Genomic DNA, 8,986 nt, shown 5'->3' on the forward strand with positions numbered 1-8,986 from the left:
TATTTAGGTTCTCTAATGTTGCATGCATGAATGAATGAATGAATGAATGAATGAATGGTTAGACACACAGCTACCAGGATCCACAAGGGAAGTGAAGAGAGGACTGTTGCAAGTAACATTACCTGGCATAGCATTTTGAAATATACATCAATCCAAATAATCCCACTGTGGCTGCAAACTTGTGTTTTTAGATCTTTGTGGCGATAAAACCCTTTGCGCATTGTATGGACCAATACCATAATATAAACCAACAATGAGACCGCAAACTGTTGGTACAGTTGCTGCTGCAAAGCTGACATGCAAAGAGGATGAGATGGTTTCCAAGAGCCAGCACACCAGCCACAGACAGTGATAGTCACGACTCTCCTGCTACTATGGCAAACATCGCACCGAGAGAAACGAGAGAGTAAGCTGAATGTCCGTGGGCAAGTAATTTATCGTTGCTTGCTAACTAACCAGTTGAGATTGGCTATCAGAAACATTAGCAAACAGGACAAATCTATACCGACCTACTGGCTCTGGGAAACACAGCAAAACTTATGTTTTACGCACCTGTCCAGCAGAAACAGAGCAACCTCTGCATCCGTCTTCATGCCTTTCAACTGTCGGCATGAAACCTCGCCGAAGTTAACTTGGCTCTTCCCCCTCGTCTGATCACAGCACTTCTTTTTCAGTTTTTGTTCTTCTGACCTTCTCCTCCTTGGCTGTTTCTCGGCTATCTCTCCTTCTTGACAATGCGATTATGTTTTGGAGTGTACGTCGCCGTCACGCCACCGCCAGTAAACATTCACCCCCGCTCTCCCCTCTGCTGTCTCAATCAATCCAATTCAAAACTCCACACCGTCTGGCGGCAACAGAAGGGTATACTGCTCCTTCTCCTTCCCCTGATAATCCCTAAATTTGCATCAGTTAGCATGTGCCAGATTTACCATCTTTGGTTCCCATTGCTCCTCTCTTCTCATATTCTTTCTCTTTATCCCGTTCCAAGCGCGTGGCTGGGGTAGTCGGTCCGAGCCACTTTGTTTGTTTCCCATTTACAGAACCAGGGCCTTGTAGGAACACTGCATTTTTTTCAGCACACACACAGATAGAACAGCTGGTGGACCGTGAGGAGGTATTCACTGAATCTGACTGTATTGGTTTAGAATCACTGACTAAACCTTTAACTTAGTTTAAAGGGGTACTCTTTCTCTGTGCAGCAGAGGAAAATATATTCTGACTTTCAGTCCCTTGTATGGATCAAGCTCCAAAAATGCTGGATCCTTCATTTCCTATAATGCAAATGAATAGCATCTTTCATTAGACCCTCCCTGCCTCCTAAATGTGCATGTCTTTCAAACCCTACACCTCCAGTTGGTGTTGCGTGCATTCCGTTAAAAAGCCTTAAGTCAGAATCAAATTAACCTTGATAACATAGACTGAGTTATTTTGTCAAACCTTGGAAATCCCCTCCATAGTCACAGTCGCATCATACATTATACATCATACAACCATTTTCACTGGCTGAGTAGTACGCCTCAGGATGCAACTTGATGTGTAAAATTTCTGGAGTTCCCATTCAATACATCTGCTAAGTGATCCTGAATCGATTTTTTTTCCATTTTGAGGAGTGAGCTATGTGCAGATCCAGCGATATTAGACATTTTTCTGTACATGCGAGTATAAGGTGACTGACAAGATACATGGGTGATAACATAAAGTGTCTTAATAAGGTGCTTGGCCACCACCAACTCCCAGATCAACTTCAGTGCAACTTAGGATAGATTCTCCAAATGCCTGGCCCTCTATGGGAAGGATCAACACTGTTCTTAAAAAAGATATTCCCTCATTTGTTGTTTGATGATGGTAGCGGAGAGCACTGCCCAACATATGGCTCCAAAATCTCACATAGGTGTTCGACTGGTTGCCGATTCACATCATTTTCATTCTCATCAAACCATTCAGTGACCCCATATGCCCTGACACATTGATGCATCACACTGGCTATTCAGATTTTGTTACATGTATCTCTGTGTTTTTCAGGGTTGGCTCTTCGACTTTTTTCATATTCTGAATTTAACACAGACCATGTTGAACTGAGTCACAGCTCTTCATTTCGTGCAGCGTCTCTGCGTCACCCTCATCCATTTTAAAACGAATGCTAGTTTCAAGGTTTCATTCACAACAGTGGATTATCTGAGAACACAAACAAGGTGTCCTCTAGCGACATGCATTCTGCTCTCTCTCTCCCTCTCAAACAGTCCCATAGACATAGATGATTACATTGGAGATGTGCCTCATTGGTATCCATGTGTGGGTAGGTTATGTTGCTGCCATGTTAAATTGGATTATATTGCTTTTTTAAAACCATTTCTCCACTGTGTGCATTCTCAATTAAAACCCATGCAAATTTTAACTTCTGACAGGTTCACACCTGCATGTGTATGTCCACAAGCTCTACATTTTCATAATAGCTCATATCATTAACATTTTGATTAGATAGCCCTTACTGTCATCTCTGGAGGCAGCTGTGCAAAGTAATTATCTACCCAGTAGGACGACGATTTACATTTGTTTGCAGGATTTTTTTCTCGTGGAGAATCATACTTTTTGACAGTCGATTAGCAGTCCTGGCCGAGTTACCATGGGAACAACTTCTATTACAGTAGACAGGACAGGAGAGAGCACTTGGGAGCAACACCTTTAATACTGACTGCAGCCCCGAGAAACTGATGCAACTGCCACTTTGCATCACACAGCTGTTGTCCCAGAGTAAGGTGAGACAGATGTTCGCTTTACTCAAGCTGAAAATGAAATGGAGGAAACGAGAGTTTCAGTAGAAATCCCTTTTGAGCTGTGTTGTGAATGGAGAGTCCTGCTGTAATATTCCTGGGTAAGAAGACGAAAACTGTGAGACAAGAAAGGGAATGAAAACAATTATTATATTTACCCTGGATGGATGGAGAGCAGGAGAGGAGCTAGGGGTTAAATGATGGAAATGAACAAGGGAGGAAAGGAAGAGACAAAAACTAAGTAAACAGAACAAAAGTTAGATGTGGAAGAACTGAGGGGAGAGAGGCCTAGCAGACACAGGGAAAGAGAAAAGCTATAGGAGGGATGAAAATATTTGTTTGAGTCGAAAGAAAACACAACAGCACACAGGCCAGGAAATGGAAGGCCGCTGATTTGATGACTTATTCAGAGTTTCTCTGGAGCTCTCTTCCAAGGGTCTCTTTGAAAAGGAGCATGTTTGAAGTGCCTGCATATGTGATAGTCTGTCTGTCAGTGGGAGGTGGAGCAGGGGGTGGCAGAACAGAAGGAAAGACAGATACAGAGTTTGAGGAGGTGAGATAGTAAGGGAAGACATCCACTCTATTTCCAGGAGTGCTGGAAATAGAGTGGATGTGAGCGAGGACGACAGCATATCAATGCTCTCCTAAGCTCTGTCGATTCCTCAGCAGGCAATGGCAAGGTTAGAGCTCAAAAATGGGTTATTGAAGGGGCTAATACTGATCTCTCACACTTGATTAGTGCAGAAAAGAAATACTTAAGGAAGGCAGGAGAGCAAAATGCTTTAATATGAACAAAAAGGCTGAAGGAAGCAATGCAACAAAGATAAAGATGGGAGAGGATGCAGCATGGGAATGTAGGAAATAAAAAATGAGCAAATCAATAAAAAAAAAAAAGATAGGCTAGAAATAGAAAACAGGAAGGTGAAAAATGGTGACACCTGAACGCTGGGAACTGATGTAATTGCACCTCAGGAGCTGCAGGGACCATCAGCTTTTCCACACCTTTGTGAGGAGTAAGGAAATGTCCGACCTTCTAGCTGGTGGCTAATGGGCAAACAGAGGCTCGACACTTTCTCAGTTTAACAAAACAATCTGAATTCACAGTGATGGCTCCCAGGACCACAGTGTGTGTGTGTGTGTGTGTGTGTGTGTGTGTGTGTGTGTGTGTTAGTGTGTGTGTGTGTGTGTGTGTGTGTGTGTGTGTGTGTGTGCATGTGTGTGTGCATGTGTTGTGTTTGCACACAGCTTGGGGAAAGCTCGGCTCACTGGCAAACCCCGCGGTAGCCGTGGGAGACGCTCCTGGGATGGCTGATTGGGTCTGGGAGAGTAAACAATAGGATGATGGGAATAGCCAGTGTGAGGGTCAAAGGTCAGCAGGGTAGATTAGATGTAAGAGCTGTCATCTTTTTCAGTCTCCCCTAATGTTTTCAAGCACACACACACACACACAATATCCTTTAATGTAAATGAATGCCTAGCAATCTTTTATGAGCACATTATTCTTGGCTTTTTCCCAGGTGTGTGTGTGTGTGTGTGTGTGTGTGTGTGTGTGTGTGTGTGTGTGTGTGTGTGTGTGTGTGTGTGTGTGTGTGTGTGTGTGTCTGTGTGTGTGTCAGGCAGCACTGCATGTGTACACTGTCCAGGTTAGCAGGCCCGCATGCAGCATGTGTAAGATACCAGCTCTACCCAGGGCCCTTTTCTATTTATAGGCTCAGAGAAAGCCACAGCGCATATTTATTTATACAACTGATACCCACAGAGATAGCATAACTGAGAGCTGTTATTCTGCAGACAAACAAGGATGTGTGTTTTTATGAGCTCACGGTTAGTGTGGTTTTATAAAGGGAGACTGCAGTCTTTTATGGAGATACATTTGTGCATCTCAGTGATCGCTCTGCTTTTACATTCTACAGGGGTTTTAATAGAAAGCGGGAAACCGATCATAATGACTCTGCGGGTGATGACTGTGTTTGTGGTGACGGTGTGCAGCATTGGGTGTGTGTGTGTGTGTGTGTATGTGTGTGTGTGTGTGTGTGTGTGTGTGTGTGTATGTATTGTAGATGTGTTTCTGTTGCCAGAGCTGCCAGGGTCCCACCCCCCTCTGAGAACAGTAGAAGAAGGCTGTTTTAGTGATGTTTACACTGTAAACGGACAGGAGCTGTGCCTGGCTTTTATTATTGCAGCAGACACACAGAACCATTGCTGCTCTATTCACACATCAACATAAGTTATAGACCACTGATTCTCTTAAAGCAAAATTCCAGTTTATTTCAATTGCTCTTTGTAGTTCTGGCCTGCATAGATCTAGGAACGAGCCAACAGTTTATCCGATTTATCTAAATCAATTTATTTCAATGTTAAACCTAAGATGCGGTTTCCCTAAATGTTGGTTATAATCCCTCACTGGGGCATCCCTGTTGCCTAGTTGCCTAAAGACACCATGTAATCGCAATTTCCCCCCCTCGTGATTCGGGCCTTTGCTGCATATCATCCTCTTTACTCTCTCCCCATGGTTCCTGTCAATATCTACTGTCATCTGTCAAAATAAGGGTAAAAGGGCTTAAAGAATAATCTTAAAAAAGGATCCATCTTTGTACAGGAAAGCACAGGCCAGTGCAGTGTAGGTCAAAGTTAAACCTGAAGGTAAATAAAAAGTAAATCATTTTACTGTTCACCCGAATTTTTTCTCTTCTAAAAATATTTGATGTCGCCGCATCCCCACAGCTCAACAGTTAATTTGATGAGTGCAATGTTATTATTAGCAACTGGAATGAAGTAAAACTGGGATTTCCTTTTCTCATGAATTGAGAAAATGTAAAAACAACAATGAGAAATGGGCACAAGGTTAAAACTTAGTGGGTGAGAGTGAATAAAAGAACAGAATAGGGAAGTTAATAAAAAGGAGGAAGCTGTCGTTCTTAAAAAAAAATAGCTAATGGAATTTAGGAACAATGACTGGCTTTTATGTTGCTACAAATGAACAAACACACACACAGAGAAAGAGATGTCAGTAGCGTGCTGTGTGTGAAGTCAAACCACAACTGAAACCCCTCTCAGCACACTTGTAAATTGATTCCACTGTCTGATATTCCTTACAGGCTCCATGTGCCTGCTATCTCACACTGCATGCCTCATGTTATTACCACACACGTCTCAGTCTAATCTAAAACCTCTTTATGGTCATCTGTGGTTTCTATGGGACCATAGGCTGCTAGAGTTTAAGGATAGTGACACAGCTCACCAGAGATTCCAGCCTCATTTCATCAAGTGTGTTTGCAGCAGAGCGGCTACAGGGGAAACTGAGCTGAATATTAATGATACAACTGTAACAACAGGAAACCTTACAAGGAACTTTATCCGTGTTCCCGGCAGATTACTCTAAATGCGTTTCCTTTGCTTTTGTTGCTGGACATTGAAATAACAATTATTATCTTCCTCTTTAAAAGTTGGTGTGACAACAGCTATGACAAAATAGCAGGTATTGTTTTACCTCCAAAAGCTGAGCGCTTGTTGCTGTCTTTTTTTTTTTTGGTTTATGTCTGTTTCTGCTCCACGGCTACTAAGCAGTAGTTGGTGTCTTGGGTAAACTGCAGAGAGAGAAATCGGAAAGCAAAGATGAAAATGAAGCTGGGTGCAAAGTAACACTAAGAAGAGCCAGAGGCATGTGCTGTGTGTCTTTATTTCAAACCACAGTCTCCCTCAGTGGGAGGGCTGATGATCACATACTCAACTGTCTACGTCTGTGCGTGATTCTGCACACCTACCACTTCCAGCCCTGCAGGCGCAGACATTTGCTATCTATAGAAAGATTGCTTGCTCTTTAATTCAGGCTCAGCGGACACTTGTGCTACAAATGACAATAATAAAGATTCGCAGACCGATCGTTTGCCTCCTCCTCTGGATAGTCTTCAAATACCTGTGAAGGATGTTGGAGGGTTTTATGGTGCAAGATAAGACTCCATCTGTCAAACATCATTCCCAAACCACTATCAATCCTTCCATGAGCAAACATCCAGGTATAAATAAAAAGAGTCTTATCTTCAACAAGATGTGGTTATGAGTGAGGAGGGAGACCATAAAGTGGAGATTTAATAGGCAGAGACTATGTCCTTTTAATGTACCTGCTGCCGCAGAGGCCCACATTCATCAGATACTCATCAGATTCTCTCACACAATGACAGGGAATAGGCTCATCCAAGCGTAAAGTATCCACAGAAGATCAAGTTAGTGGATATAATGCTTTCCATCTCCTCCCCTTCCGTCTGTATCTCTCCGTCTCTCTCGTTTGCACACATGAGTTTTTGCTCCCTGCTCGCTCCTCCCAAATTCCCCTCTCTCCACTTTATGAACAGGCTTTTTTTTTTTGAAGATTTTGAGATTTGGTTCCCATCGGGAAATGTGTCAGGCGGAACAATTGAAATTTGCATCAGAGTTAAAGAAAAAAAAAAAATGAGGGTGGTAATTTGCTGCGCCATATAAAGGAGGATCATTTTAGAATCTTTAGATGTGTCGCCCCATTTGCACTTTGAGCAGGAGAATGACGACAAATGACAAAGAGACATCTTTAATCTATTCTTGGAGTGAAAGTATTGTTAAATGAAATTGCACAACAGCATGAGGGCACTCACATTTTAATGTCAGCTCACATCTGATCCACACCATTCCAACACTTCATACTGACAGTGATTTATACAGTATTCTTACATGCTGTATGGATACAAGGCCACATCATTCACAGTGTCATCTGTAAATTATCCTTATCGCAGCCATTACAGCCTTGTTACATGACAGTCAAGAGGCTTACGATTGTCTCGCTCGTTCTCCCACTCTCTCGTACTTTTCCTCTATTCCTCTATTCATAACTCTGTCCCAGTGGGCCTTTTTTACAGCAGAAAATTCAACTTGTTATAGTAGGAAAAGCACAGGTGTTACTAATAACATTAACAATGGCTCCAATTTATTCAAGTGTCCCACTGAGGCAGCTTGCACAATACCAGGACCCTGAAACGGAAGCAGCTTTACGGAATTCACCCATCATTCGTTTATTATTTACACGGGTACTTTTCTTATTGTGTCAAAATGTCCCGGTGAAAAAGACCTATTCCACACTAGTGATACAGTAAATCATGCATTGTAATTGGTAGAGGATGCTGTTTTTGCAGTTAGTATATAAGAAGTAAAGTTTTAATGATTCAATTTCTGTCCAGATGGACGTCAGTAAAACTGCGGCTTTAAAATAACAACACGTCACAGAGAGAAAGCAAAATTGTTTTCCAAAAATGTATTATGTTGTTGAGATTAACTATGAGTTGTTTCGCCTCTATTTCATCACAGTTTGTTTCACTCCTATGCAGCCGTTTTAAACTCTCCTATTCCTATCCTGCATCGCACTGTGTGACCTGGTGTCCAATTAAAATGAGTGTGTAGTATGGACTGGCTCAAAGCTCAGGTATCAGCAGCTGATTTTTCACACTCCTAGTGGTTAGATTGAAATGCAGCGGACCAGTCTCTTACATTAATGAAGTATGAAGCGAGTCTATTCTACCTTCGACTGGGTAGATAGTTTAATTTGTACCACGAGTGAGAGCTGTTCTTTAAAATGAGATTATTTAACTTTTGCTGAACAAAGATGGTCAGGATTAGTTTTGTTTTATTGGCAGCTTTTATTTGGCACCACCATTTTTGTCTTGTTCCCCCACTTGTTTGGTACAATCAGTGTAAATATTTGGATTTGTAATACTTTTTTGTCTCATGTCTTATGTTTGCTGGTTCTCCTATTTTTCTCTTAGAGTTAGATGGGGCTTTTTTTTTTCTCAGTTTCCCCTATTAGTGAATTGGAGACATAGCAAGTAAACCAAACTGTGACAGACATATGGTTTGCTATATATTAACAATATTTTAATGAGATATATATTAATATATATTTGATATATTATTGTAGTATCATAATATTTTTATTCACAAATTGTGTTCTATACTTAAGTCCCCCAGCAAATTTCCAAGGGCATTGAGGTGTTCCTTGTAATCGTTAAATGTGTGTTTCTGAGTGAACCGCTGTAGGAGGTGGAGGCGTTATTTGTACCTGAGCTTCTCCTCGTTTCTCACATTCTTTCTTTCCACACAACACTAGCTAGGCCTGTTTCATCACATTTGCGGAGAGGTATCCTCTTACCTTGGTTTGTGTAATTGCTGCCTATGTTTCATAAGAGGCCTCA

The sequence above is a fragment of the Xiphias gladius genome, chromosome 23 (assembly GCF_016859285.1).
Source record: "Xiphias gladius isolate SHS-SW01 ecotype Sanya breed wild chromosome 23, ASM1685928v1, whole genome shotgun sequence".
NCBI lineage: Eukaryota > Metazoa > Chordata > Actinopteri > Istiophoriformes > Xiphiidae > Xiphias > Xiphias gladius.